The 13,423-nt window shown below is 38.2% G+C and overlaps 1 long non-coding RNA gene across 1 annotated transcript in view; it reads right to left on the bottom strand.

Annotated features, from left to right (window-relative positions):
* LOC121245808 overlaps nucleotides 1-11,690 on the bottom strand; it is a 32,873-nt gene extending 21,183 nt beyond the window's left edge. The window contains exon 1 of the long non-coding RNA XR_005937002.1: nucleotides 11,550-11,690. This is a non-coding gene — a long non-coding RNA (uncharacterized LOC121245808). The remainder of the gene's footprint in view (nucleotides 1-11,549) is intronic.
* Between the last annotated feature and the right edge of the window lie 1,733 nt (nucleotides 11,691-13,423).

Here is a 13,423-nt window from a genome sequence, read left to right as displayed (position 1 = left end):
TATGGCTATGAGTAATATGTGTTAAGATAAGATGACAAGTGTTTTCTGAAAATAAAGAGTCAAACATGATTTTCTGTCACTGATTTCTGTAACGTATATGCATGAGTCAAGGTTTCAGGATTAAGTACATGTTCATGCATATATTCTCATGGTTTGCCTTTATATGCCTATATTATCTGCTTGTATGTTATGCGTTAACTTATTGAGATTTCCTGAAATCTCATCGTGAAAGTTTTCACTGATATTACCCCACCCTGAATGGTAGAAGTTGTAATAGGTTGAGAAACTAATCATGGGGAAGCGCAAGAGGCTAGCTCCCCCAGTAGTCAAAGAGAACCCTTATTTGTTTAGACTATAACTTGTGTGGCATCACATCACCTCAGAGTATCCTCATCCTTATATGCACTCATGGCATCCATTTTTTTTCACGCATGTAATCCAAATTCCCTTATTGTTATTTACAGCATCAACATGGCTCGAAGCAAGAGAGTGGCATAGCGATTTGGTCTAACTCATAGGCAGGTATGGAGGCAAAGGGAAGAATGCACAATGAGAAGGTTAAACAATATGGTCAACTCTTATTGGACTCAGCGGCAGAGATTAGAGTATCACAAGACCCACGTTCTGGATCATGACTATCATGGTAATATTAGGACTAGGCGGGCATTACCCCATCAACCAGCCACTTATAGATTCTACTGATTGGATTAGTAAGGCTTAGACCCAATGGCTTCAACACCAAGAGGAGGGAAATAACTTGACCAACGTCGCACTAAGGGATCTACCAGAGTCAAGTCAACAAGAAAACTAGGGGATGCTATATCCAGCTCTCTCTTCCACAGATGTCTTAGACTTATCTAACTCTTCCATGCACCACATACGATTCTGTGTGGAGGGGACTTCAGAAATAGACGATGCATCAACTAAACATTGGAGGGAGATGGAAGAGCGAGTCAATGCCTACTAGGACTCGAAGGAAGATAAATTATTCTACCATACTCTACAGGAGCTGTCGGATGATGTCACTGAAGACTCCTCATCTAGTTCATGACAGTAGAATCGTTGGTAAGTATGTACATAATATTTGTGTGTTGTATGCATTATTTAATTGCACTAACTCATACCCCGATTTCGAGGACAATTTTTTTTTTTAATGGGGGAAGACGTAACACCCCACTTAAAAATACCTTAAGACTTGGCCTGAGCATCTATAATCCTAGCTAGTGTAAGTTGTGATTTTTTTTGGAGAAAGGAAAATTCTAGAGCTTGAATTGGCGTAACAGCTTGCACCTTTGGATTAGTTAGAATTATTAAAACTTTATTAATTTTGAGGATAAATGCCCAGAGGCCTATGGAAGAATGACACATGGCATATTGATGGGCTAGGCAATTGGGTTAAAATTTGGATGGATTTAGAAGAGCCCAAGAGTGGTTTATTAAGGGCCTTAGTTTACTAAGATGAGATGGACTAAGGATAGACATTAAAATCCTTAGGCCCAACTTGGAAGATATAAGACTTTAGTCCCTACATAAAGGGTACAAGACATAAGGCCCAACTTAGTGTATATTAGACTATTGGGCCCAACTGATGGGAACCAAAGTGGGCCTAGTCTTAAAGATCCTTTGCAAGTTTCAGATGGGCCAATTACAAGATCAAGAGCCAAGAAGATCAAGGAAACAATGCAAGGATTGGTGCAATCTACTTGGGATGAAGCTAGCAAGAGCCCAAAACTCAAGATGGGTTTGAAAGAAGGAAAACCAGTTTTGATCCTCTTGATACAAGTTGTGGAAGACATGACTTAGAGTTATTGTTTGGGTCTATTGTTATTGAAGGCTTTCAATTTGTTAAAGGATTCATTTTATTAGTTTAGAATAAGTAGGCTTCAAGATGCTTGGCCCATATATGTCATATTTCTTATGCACTAGGGTTTTGGGAACGCCTTGTATTGTGGCCAATGGCTTATTTGAAAAGTTACTTTTTAGGAAAAAAGTTACTGTAGCGAAAGTACTGTAGCTCGGCACTATTCATTCAGGGATATTTTTGGGAGAAATGGCTTTATTTTGGGAGTTTTAATTAGGTTTTGATTTAAATACTCTTTGTAGCCTCATTTTGAGAGGTTAAACAATATTGAATTTTATTTGTGAGTTGAGTGTACTCTTCTTGTTCTTAATTGAACTTTTGAACTTATCAAAGGTAAATCACAACCTTTGTGGCGTTCCTCCTTGTAATCTGGGTTCTTGAGACGGGGTCTTTAACGGGTCTAGATTTTAATATAATCTAAGTTCTTAAAATGATTTCTCATCGGGTCTATATTCTCCATCCATTGACTTGATTTTGGCTTTCTTGGGTGAGTTTTCAAATTGATTGTGGGTTCAAGGGATTACATTCCTACGGGTTCATATCATTTGGTATTCAGAGCAAGGTTTCCAATCAGGTCTGATTCTATCTTTTATTTCTTGCATATTTAATTCAAGGGTTTCATTGTTCTAGGATTACAAAAAAAAAAAAGAGGTGGCTGCCGAATTTCATTGTTCTAGCGTTTGTGTTGGCCGAAATCTCTTGTTCTAAGGGCTGTCATATATCACTTATCCTATGGTTTTGGAGTTATTATTAGGGTTTTGTCAAATTCTTATTCTTTTGATTGTGATCAAATCAGTTGGTGAAAAGAAAAAAAAAATCGTCCAAAAAAAAAAAATATATCTCTAGCCTTATCATCAAAGGGGTTGCATACATCATTCTAGTTGGTATCTTGTCTTATAGTTACTCTTTCATTCATATAATTTTATTGATTCTCGTGTCATTTTTTATTCCTTCTGTGTTTATCTTGTTCTTGTTACTTGGACCTAATTACTAGTTGGGATAAAATAAGGTTGCATTGTTTTGATTGAGTTCAATTAGTTCTTAAAGAACTTGAGTGGGAAAACTCTTGAGGTAAAATGCAAGAGAGTGTGAAACTATTATCGGATAAAAAGTCAATTAAGAGTGAAATACGAGTGGAGTGCCATTACTTGAGTGTAAACATGTAAGGAAGTGTGTGAGGTTTTTTTTTTTTACCACTAACGTTTTTTTGTGCAGCACATTACAATCTCTCATCGGAGTGGCTTATCACCAAGGGGGAAGGCAAATAACTCATCCTTTGTATTGCAAGCCATGCAACAACAATTTGAGCATTGAACTTTGTGTTAGGTGAAGTGAGGGAAATGATGGATCATCAAGAAGTAGTGATTAAAAATTTGTAGGGTGGGAGAGATAGGAGGTGACGTGAGCCTAGGGTTGAAAATGAGTATGAGAACGAAGGATATGGTGAGGATGAGGAAGACTTAGCATCTGAAGTTGGGGGTAAACATAGAAGAGTTAGGCGTGAAAGAGGACTTATGGGGAACCTAAGGGGTCGGTATGGTGTAGATAGAGACCTTGGGAGCATCAGAATGAAAATACCATCTTTCCATGGTAGAACTGACCCTGAGGTTTATCTAGAGTGGGAGGAAAAAAATAGAGTTGGTGTTTGATTGTCATAATTACTCGGTGGAGAAGAAAGTGAAGTTAGCAATAATTGAGTTCACTGATTATGCTATTATTTGGTGGGATCAATTAGTGACCAATAGGAGGACAAATTATGAGAGGCCTATGGAGACGTGGGGAGAGTTGAAAGCTCTCATGGAGCTGAGATTTGTACCTAGCCACTGCTATAGGGACCTTTACCAAGAGCTCCAAAATCTTACACAAGGATCTAGGAGTGTGGAGGATTACCATATGGAGATGGTGGGGGCGATGATTCGAGCTAATGTAGAGGAGGACCGGGAGGCCACCATGGCTAGATTTTTGAGTGGTTTGAATAGGGACATAGCCAATGTAATTGAATTGCGGCATTATGTGAAGATAGAGGACATGGTGCACATGGCTATGAAGGTGGAGAGGCAGCTAAAGAAAAAAGGGATAGCAAGATACACTTTGGTTTCTAGCACTAGTTGGAAATCAAAGTGGGATAGAAATGATCCAGCTGAAGCAAAGAGAAAGACTGAACCACATAAGGGAAAAGATGAGGAACTAGCAACAAACCCAAGGTAGAATCTTGACCTTCACAGAATAAATATCTTAAATGCTTTAAGTGTTTGGGTTCTGGGTACCTCGCTTCTCAATGTCCAAACAGGCGAGTGATGATTATGCGTGACAATGGGGAGATGATGACTGAGAGTGAGGATGATAGTGATGAGGTGCCCGAGTTGGTTGATGCTAGTGATGATGATGGAGTGGTATATCCCGTGACAGGTGAGTCTCTTGTTGCTAGGGGTGCTCTCAATACACACATTAAGGTGAATGATGCAAAGCAACAGAGAGAGAACATTTGTCATACTAAATGTCACATCAACAATAAGGTATGTAGTATGATCATTGATGGGGGGAGTTGTACTAATATTGCTAGCACTACTTTGGTTGAGAAATTGAATTTAAGAACCTTACAACACTCTAGACCATATAAATTGCAGTGGTTGAATGATTGTGGAGAGGTTAGGGTGGATAGACAACTGTTAGTTATTTTTTCAATTAGGAAGTATCAAGATGAGGTGCTTTGTGATGTTGTGCCTATGCATGCTGGCCATATTTGTTGGGGAGGTCGTGGCAGTATGATAGGAGGGTGACACATGATGGGTTCAAGAACATGTACAGCTTTGTAAAGGAGGGCAAAACAATCAAGCTTGCTCCTTTAACTCCAAGCCAGGTCTATGAGGACCAACTGAAACTGAAAAGTGAGATTGGTCAAAAAAAAAAAGAGTGAAAACGAGAGTGATCAAAAAAGAAAGAGTAAAAATGAGAGTGATCAAAAAAGAAAGAGTGAAAAAGAGATTGAGCAAAAAAGAAAAAGTGAGAGTGAAAATGAGCAAAAAAGAAAGTAGAGAGGTGGCTGAGAGTAAAGAAAAAAGAGTGGAGCCAAGAGAGAAAAAAGAAAGAGTGTAACGCCCCGATCCTGAAGGTCCGGAAAATTAGCTCTTAATACTTAAAATCAACTTAAATAACACAACTGTAAAATCCAGAAAATCCCATAAATATTAATCCATTTAATCAATCTAAATATCTAAGGTCCTCCATGGGGAAAATAAAGAAATTATCAATAACATAAATTAGAAATCCTCCAAAAACTCGAAATTATCCTTAACTCATCAAGTCAAAATACCCGAAAAATAAAATCAGTTTACTAACTACGACTCTCAAATAAACACTTGTACCCTCAGGCACTTATTCCACTTCGATTATCACACCTTACTAAAACTTCCTACTCTTATTCTCCAGCTGAGCCATCAAAATTATCTGAAAAATATATGAAGATAAGAGGTGAGTTATCAACAACTCAGTAAGCAGAGGACATATACTAGTGTGTAAACATGAGCATTTACAGAGTTCAGAATGCAGAACAAAAATATTTTCTTTCAGAATGCAAAATCAGAATAATGTTTTCAAAATGCAGCATCAGAACATGTTATCAAAAATATCTGAGCGAAAGTTCAAAAATATTAATAATCAAAATCCCTTTGGCATAGCATAAGCTGAAACATCACATCTTAACTTATCATATCAGAAAAAATAACATGTTTAACCCCCGTGGTAGGGTTGTGCAAACCCCGGTAGCTAACCGAGCAGAAATAGAATGTGAATCTTCCCCTTATTCATTCTTGGAGTGCCGAGTGTGCACATAGGAAAGACCACGCAGAAAACCACTTTGTTTTCAAAGTGGGTGTACCAGAAACAGAAAAGTTGGTACCAACCCAAACAGAGGTCACAGTTTTACACCCGTGCTAAGGTCAAAACAGAACAGAAATAGAAACTGAATGTTATGCCAGAGGTTTTCAAAAAGCACATCAGATCATATCAAAGTACAGAAAATCTTCAAAACAAAACAAAGTCATATCACAAAACATAATTTATGCACAAAATTTCATATTCGCTCTCTTTTTCAAAGTTCAGAAACAGAATGTCAAAAATAATCTCATGTCTACACCAGTCATGACAAAAATAATTTCTTCTTAAACAGAATCTCATGAGCAATGCAGAACACATGACTGAGGTAGCTCAAAATTATTTTCATAATCAAATATGTATATTTTCCAAAAATAACCTCAGCTCATTTTATTTTAATGCAAAGTCTAGCATAGGAACCCCACTTACCTAGATTTCTTAGCTTTTTTGGAATTTTCTTCAAAAATGTCGAATAATAATTAATCGTCACCTATAAAATAATCACGTAATTCTCGTAAATTTCCAATTAATCTCATATTTCGGAATTTAATCCTAAGCTTTTAAAATAACCTATTTAATTCCTCAAAACCTAAAATTTCATAACCTTAAATATCCTTATTCTCTAAATTTCTTTGATAATACTCAACATTTAAGGTTAGTACTAGTAAAAATTTCGTTAAATAATAATAAACAAATAGCTTTAATCATAATTTAAATGTTTAAAAATCAAATTACACAGTTACTAAAATAATTTGCTACCAATGGTATAGTTTGAAAATTCTATTTATTTTCTGTAAAATTTCTTATACATCCCGCATAAACCATGTAAAAACAGATTTATTATTACACAAAATTTCAAATTGAAACCATCTAATAATAAGGGCAAAACTGTAATTCCATATCTAAATAATATGCAGCAAAGGGTATTAATGTAATTTTATTTAATTAAACGACACATTACCAAGTTACATAAACTCTTATTAACAAACTACCTGAACAAAAAAAAACTCATGCTACGTAAAAGCAAAACAATGGTTTGTGAGGCAGAGGCTCACCAAGAGATTGAGATCTTGACAAGCTGCGAGTTGGGCGGTTGTCTACGGTGGTGAGGGTGGTGGTTACGACATAAAAAGGGTGGCTGAGCTTGTGGGGCAAAAAGAGAGATTAGTGGGAGGAATGGAGTTCGGCGTGAGGTAGGTAAAGGTAGCTCATCGTGAATAGAGGAGTTGCGTGCGGTGCAGAGATGAAGGTGGTTGTCCCGGCGGTGGAGTACTGAGAGAAAAAGAAATGACGAGTGAGAGAGAAAGGTATGAGAGCACCGAGAAGGAGACGGAGACGAAGGACTCCTTACCGAGAGACTTACCCGCTGCGACGGCCTGGGTGGCTATCGACGATGGAACGGCTAGGCGTGGCTGAGATGCTGGACTATGGGTTCCCTTTGCATCATGGAGGAGACTCCCGAGAGGGTTGGTAGTGCAAAACTACCGTGCTTGGAGGAGCAACCAAATGCTCTGTTTTTCGGACCCAAAACAGAGGAGTTTCGGTTCACTCCACAGATGGTTGTTCTTGGTGCTTTGGTGGTGGTGCAGTGGTGTACGACGGAGGAGCTGGACTTCCAGTGATGGTCAAGTGGAGGTGACGCACGACTAGGTGGAGTTGCGGTCAGTGGAGATGCAATGCATGCACGGTTGCGTCGATTTTTGTATGGGAACAGTGAGAGTTCTTGGCGGTGCAAGGTGGAGATGGGTTGGTTGATCAGAGGCTTACGAGGGGTGCACTGGTGGCGCCAGTACGGACGACGAAGGGCTGGGCTTTCACAAGGTGACTCTCGATATAGGAGTGCATGAAACCGAGGGGATGGAGGCTGGGGCTTGCGATTCTAAGGTGTTGCAGCGGCAAGTGTTTAGGTAGTTTCAAATAGTATGGGATAACATATGTGTGTCTATATATATGTGAGGTGAAAACCCTAGAGATATGAGGGAGATGTGCGTGTGGAGAGAGCTGAAAATAGAGTTGTGTGTGTGCATGTAGTGGAAAAAAAAATACACGAGAGACGTGAAGACCATGCATGTCGTGGACGAGAGGAAGACTTAAGGGTGAAAAAGAAAATAGACGGAAAAAAAAAATAAAACATGCCGGGAAGTTAACGTGTGTGGAAAAATAAAATAAACTAAAACAAAATAAATAAATAAATTGAGTTTGATTGGGTCCGAGTGTTACAAAGAGAGTCTGTAGAAAGAAAAGAAAAGACTAAAGTGAGTTTCTATGCAAGAGATAGTGAGGTTAAGATGGCTTTCTTCGCAAATCGCCCTATGATTTTTCTTGTCTATAAAGAGTCTTATATTAATCTTGATGAAACTAACCAGTATCTTCCTAGTTTGGCTATTTCTTTGTTGCAGGAGTTTAAGGATGTATTCCTAGAGGAGATGCCTAATGAGTTGCCACCCATTGGAGGCATTGAGCACCAGATTGATTTTGTGCCCAGAGCTGCTATTCCAAACCGACCAGCCTATAAGAGTAATCCAGATGAGACAAAAGAGCTTCAGAGGCAAGTTGAGGATTTGATGAGCAAGGGCTATGTGAGGGAGAGCATGTGCCCATGTGCAGTACTAGTGCTACTAGTGCCAAAGAAGGATGGGACGTGGAGGATGTGCGTTGATTGCAGGGCAGTCAACAATATCAAGGTAAAGTATCACCATCTCATTCTTAGATTAGATGATATGCTTGATGAATTGCATGACTCATGTATTTTCAGTAAAATTGATCTTAAAAGTGAGCACCATCCAATTAGAATGAAATAGGATGATGAATGGAAAACTGTTTTTAAGACTAAGTATGGGCTTTATGAATGGTTGGTTATGCCATTTGAACTTACAAATGCTCCCAGTACTTTCATGAGATTAATGAACCATGTCTTACGTGCATTCACAGGCAAGTTTGTGGTTGTGTACTTTGATGATATCGTAGTGTGCAGCAAGGACTTAAATGAATATATTGAGCATTTGAGATATGTGTTTGATGTGTTGAGATGTGAAAAGTTGTATGCTAATTTCAAGAAATGTACCTTTTGCATGGAAAAAAAGTCATTTTTCTTGGTTATGTTGTCAATACAAAGGTATTGAGGTAGGTGAAGAGAAAGTCAAGGCCATCAAAGAGTGGCTAACACCAAAAAGCATCACTGAGGTAAGAAGCTTTCATGGCTTAGCTAGCTTTTATCGGAGTTTTGTTAAAGACTTTATCACCATTGCTACACCACTCATTAAAGTAATTAAAAAAAATGTTGGGTTTCATTGGGGGGATTGATCAAGAGAATGCTTTTGCCACTATTAAGGAAAGGTTGTGCTCTATACCTGTGTTTGCATTACCTGACTTTAACAAAGCTTTTGAGATTGAATATGATGCCTCAGGATTAGGGATTAGAGCCGTTTTGATGCAGGATAGGCGACCCATTACCTTCTTCAGTGAGAAGCTAAGTGGGGCGTCCCTGAATACCCTACTTATGATAAAGAGCTTTATGCTTTTGTCCATGCCTTAGAGACTTGGCAGCACTACCTATGGCCTAGGGAATTTGTGATCCACACCGATCATGAATCATTGAAGCATCTCAAAGGTCAAGGTAAGTTGAATAAAAGGCATGCTAGGTGGATGGAATACATTAAGACCTCTCCATATGTCATCCGATACAAGCAAGTTAAGGAGAATATTGTTGTTGATGCTTAATCCCGGATGTATGTTCTTCTTACTTCTATGGGTGTTAAAATGCTTGGGATTGAATATGTGTGCCAATGACGCTGATTTTTCTGATGTGTATATGGCATGTGATAAGGCAGCATTTGGTAAGTTTTACAAGCATGATGGTTATTTGTTTAAAGAAAGCAAACTTTGTGTGCCAAGTTGTTATATGGGTGAGTTATTGGTGCGTGAGGCACATAGTGGGGTATTAATGGGATACTTTGGTGTCAAGAAAATTTTAGACATTTTGCATGAACATTTCTTTTGGCCTAAGATGAAGAGAAATGTCAATCGCATTTGTGGCAGGTGCATTACATATAGAAAGGCCAAATCTAAGGTTTTGTCACATGGGTTGTATACACCCTTACCCGTTCCTAGTGAGCTATGAGTAGACATATCTATGGACTTTATTTTGGGGCTGCCTAGGACAAAAAGGGGTAGAGATTCTATTTTTGTGGTTGTGGATAGATTTAGTAAGATGGCATATTTCATTCCATGCCATAAAATAGATGATGCTACAAATATAGCTAACTTGTTTTTCAGGGATACAGTGCAACTCCATGGTGTACCTAGGAGTATTGTTTCTGATAGGAATGTTAAATTCCTTAGCTACTTTTGGAAGGTGTTGTAGGGGAAATTGGGTACTAAGCTCTTATTTTCCACTACTTGTCATCTGCAAACTGATGGTCAGACTGAAGTAGTTAAAAGGACTTTAACTCAGCTTTTACGTATTGTTGTTCATAAGAATTTAAAACCTTTGGAGGATTGTTTGCCATTTATAGAGTTTACATATAATAGGACCATTCATACTACTACTTCATATTCTCCTTTTGAAATTGTTTATAGTTTTAATACACTTACTCCTTTAAATTTGATACCTTTACCTGTTGATGGCAGAAGTAGCTTGGATGGACAAAAGAAGGCGGAGTTGGTGAAGTCACTTCATGAGAGGGTACGGCTTCAAATTGCCTAAAAGAATGAAAGGGTTACTTCTCAAGCCAATAAATAGCGAAGGCGTGTCATCTTTGAATCAGGAGATTTGGTTTGGGTTCACATAAGCAAAGAAAGATTCACACCCCATAGAAGGACTAAGTTGCATCCTCAAGGAGATGGACCTTTCCAAATTCTTGAGAAAATTAATGACAATGCATATAAAGTAGACCTTTCAGGTGAGTATAATGTTTCTGCTACTTTCAATGTTTATGATCTTTCTCCTTTTGATGTAGGTGAAGATTCGAGGTCGAATCCTTTTGAAAAAATGGGGAATGATGGGAACTGATGAGTGTACGAAAGTGCACTCTAAATACCCTATTATTGGACTAAAATGCTAAAATGTGAATAGAAATATAAGAATTAATGTGTATTCTTGAATTGAGTTTCCAACTGAGTTATTCAATGAATTAAAAATAATTAACATACCAGATTTGCTGCAAATTCTAGATGGACCAATTACTAAATCAAGAGCCAAGAAGATCAAGGAAGCAATGCAAGGATTGGTACAATCTACTTGGGATGAAGCTAGCAAGAGCCTAACACTCAAGATGGGCTTGAAAGAAGAAGAACCAGTTTTGATCCACTTGATACAAGTTGTGGAAGATATGACTTAGAGTTTGTTTGGGCCTATTGTTATTGAAGACTTTCAATTTGTTAAAAGATTTATTTTATTAATTTAGAATAAGTAGGCTTGAGGATGTTTAGCCCACATATGTCATATTTCTTATGAACTAGGATTTTGGGAAGGCCTTGTATTGTAATACTCAGACCCAATCAAGCTCTATTTTTATCTATTTATTTATTTTTGGTTCATTTATTTTATTATATTTTCTTCACATGTTTATTTTGTTTTTTTCCCGCATATTTTATTTTGTTTCTTTTCTTTCCGTTTTTATTTTTCTTTTCCCCCCTAGGTCTTCCTCTCGTCCAGCATGCACGCACACACAAAACTCAGCTTTCATCCTCACACACGTCTCTATTATCTCTAAGGTTTCACCTCACATATATATAGACACACGTATGTTTTCCCATGCAATTAGAACTACCCAAACACTTGCCGCCGCACCACCTTAGAATCGCAAGCCCCAACCTCCATCCCCTCGGCTTCTTACACCCCAAGTCGTGCAACACCCCAACCGCGGGCCAAGCCGTAACACAACACGGTTGTATCTTCGGTGACGCCACTGCCCAGACCACACGAACGTAAGCCTCAACCACCGCACTGTCGTAGCCTGCATCCTTGTACGTTTGCAGCAAACTCCTTCGCACCACCACCTCCATCTCCACTTAAAATCGAAGCAACCCGTGCACATTGCGTCTCCACGGATCGTAGCTCCACCTCGCCGTGCATCACCTCCACTTGACCAGCACTGGAAGTCCAACTCCTCAGCCGTACACCGCTGCACCACCACCAAAATACCGAGAACAACCATCTGCGGAGTGATCCGAAACTCCCCTGTTTTAGCCACCGAAAACAGAGCAACACAGCCTAGTGCCCTTGTCGTTCAACACAACCACACACGGTGCCAGCGCCTCCACACTGTTACCACCGGCACAGAGAACTCCGATGGTCACTCCACGCCACTCCTTCTCCGCCGCGTCCCTTTCAGTAAGCCACCGACAGAACCTCCGTGTCACTCTCTCGACTTACTCTATGTCGTTCATTGTTTTTCCTCATTCGTTGGTCTCTCTCTCTCTCTCTCTCTCTCTCTCTCTCTCTCTCTCTCTCTCGTCCAGTGCTCTGCCGAGATCACCGCCGTCTGCCTAGCCCCTCGCTACGTCGCACGCTGCCGCATGATTTCCTCCTTGAGTAAGCCCTGTCGTGCATGTTCTGTTGATTTACGTAGGTTTTTCTTTAGTTTCCAAAGAATTAATTGAAATTACCGTAATACCCTCTAATACATGATATATTAATGGGCTTTTAATTTATATTATGTAATAGTACACTCTTATATATTTAGGATTACAGAAAATCACTTAAGTATTTTTAACATGTTATTAAGTAAAGATTTATTTTAAGAGTAAATAATATTGTATAATGTTGTCTTTACACTTTAGATATGATTTAGTCTATTTAAAAATAGTTATGTTTATTTTAAAATATTTTGGAATAATTATATCATCTAGTATTAAACTTTATAGTTTGTTTTCAATAATAAATAGATCAAACTTTTAAATGTTTTAATCATAGTTATTAAATCAACAGTGACGATTTTAGAAAGTGATTATTTGAATTTTAGGTTTTGAGGAATTTAATAGGCTATTTTAGAAGCGTAGGATTGAATATCGAAATATGAGATTAATTGGAAATTTACAAGAATTATGTGATTATTTTATAGGTGACGATTAATTATTGTTCGACATTTTTGAGCAAAATTTTGAAAAAGCTAAGAAGTCCAGGTAAGCGGGGTTCCTATGCTAGACTTTGCATTAAAATAAAATGAGTTGAGGTTGACTTTTTAAAAAATATACATATTTGGTTATGAAAAGAAATTTGAACTACCTCAGCTATTTGTTCTGCATTATTCATGAGATTCTGTTTAAGAAAAAAATATTTTCCATCATGACTGGTGTAGACATGAGTTTATTTTTTACATTCTATTTCTGATTTATGCAAAAAGAGCGAATATAAAAATTTGTGCATAAATATTGTAAATATGCTTTGGATCTGTGTTGATTACGAAGGTAATATGATTTTGTTCAGTACTCTGTTTGGATAAGATGTGATTTCTAAAAATCTTTGGCATGACTCTTTGATTCTGAATTTGATTCTGTTTCCGTTCTGTTCAGTTACGGCCTTACCATGGGTTATAATAGTGGATACGGCCCAACCACGGGTAATAATAGTGGATACGGCCCAACCACGAGTTATAATAGTGGATACGGCCCTGCCACGGGTTATAGTAGTGGTCTCTGTTTTGAGTGCACACCTTGGTGATAGAGTGATTTATGTTCTGCTTGGTT

Source organism: Juglans microcarpa x Juglans regia, chromosome 1S (genome assembly GCF_004785595.1).
Source record: "Juglans microcarpa x Juglans regia isolate MS1-56 chromosome 1S, Jm3101_v1.0, whole genome shotgun sequence".
NCBI classification, from domain to species: Eukaryota; Viridiplantae; Streptophyta; class Magnoliopsida; order Fagales; family Juglandaceae; genus Juglans; species Juglans microcarpa x Juglans regia.
The sequence above is the reverse complement of the archived record's forward strand: the minus strand, read 5'-3'. Positions and strand labels throughout refer to the sequence as shown.